The sequence below is a fragment of the Bison bison genome, unplaced genomic scaffold, assembly GCF_000754665.1.
Source record: "Bison bison bison isolate TAMUID 2011002044 unplaced genomic scaffold, Bison_UMD1.0 scf7180017864368, whole genome shotgun sequence".
In the NCBI taxonomy this organism is placed as follows: domain Eukaryota; kingdom Metazoa; phylum Chordata; class Mammalia; order Artiodactyla; family Bovidae; genus Bison; species Bison bison.
In genome coordinates this window covers 1,412,002-1,413,238 of record NW_011494940.1, presented here as the reverse complement: position 1 = coordinate 1,413,238, position 1,237 = coordinate 1,412,002, and positions in this window count along the sequence as shown.

The following is a 1,237-nucleotide window of genomic DNA, read 5'->3' as shown; positions in this document are numbered from 1 at the left end:
TCTTGAGAGTCCCTTGGCCTGCAAGGAGATCCAACCAGTCCATTCTGAAGGAGATCAGCCCTGGGATTTCTTTGGAAGGAATGATGCTAAAGCTGAAACTCCAGTACTTTGGCCACCTCATGCGAAGAGTTGACTCATTGGAAAAGACTCTGATGCTGGGAGAGATTGGGGGCAAGAGGAGAAGGGGACGACAGAGGATGAGATGGCTGGATGGCATCACTGACTCGATGGACGTGAGTTTGAGTGAACTCCGGGAGTTGGTGATGGACAGGGAGGCCTGGCGTGCTGCGATTCGTGGGGTCGCAAAGAGTCGGACACGACTGAGAGACTGAACTGAACTGAACTGAATCTTCTTCTACTACAAACTATGTTGTGATGAACAAATATTGTTGTATCTGAATCTTTGTGAGTATACAAATGTATCCTTAGAATAGATGTCTAGGGAGGGAAGTGCTTGCTCAAAGGCCATGTGCATTTTAAATTTTAATATTGTATATGAGTGTGTGTGTTCAGTCGCTTCAGTTGTGTCCAAATCCTTGTGACCCCATGGATTGTATAGCCCACCAGGCTTCTCTGTCCATGGGATTTTTCCTGGCAAGAATACTGGAGTGGGTTGCCAATTCCCTCCTCCAGGGGATCTTCCTGACCCTGGGATCAAATCCATGTCTCCTGTGTCTCCTGCATTGCAAGCAGATTCTTTACCACTGAGCCACTGGGGAAGCCCCAATATTATATATATGTATATGTACATATATTTAATATTTAATACATTGAGTATCTTTCATTTGATATATAATGTAATATATATTTCTGTATTGCCCCCCTAAAGTGGTCTTTTCCCCACCCCCTTAGCAGTGCTGTTATCAGGCATACAGGTTTCCTGCAGAATAACAGCGGCTCCGCTTGCAAGGCGGCTCCATTGCCTCCGCACAACCCACCCTACCTACCTTTCCTTCTTCTCCCTCCTTTTTTATTTTTTGCTTTTTTTTCTCACTGCTTGCTGCCAGAAGTGGTTGGCATTTACCCCAGCATTCACCCACCCCCCAGGTGCCGGCCTAAAGTTTTTTACCTCAGTGACACACCTCGTGGACTCTTTGCCACACTCTCCTGAGGCAGCTACTATTATTACTCCCATTTTCCAGATGAGAGGCCTGAGACTTAGAGATCCCTAACTTGTGCATGGTCACCTAGCTGGTTAGTAGCAGAGCTGGGGTGTGACCCCCGGACTGCCTCACTT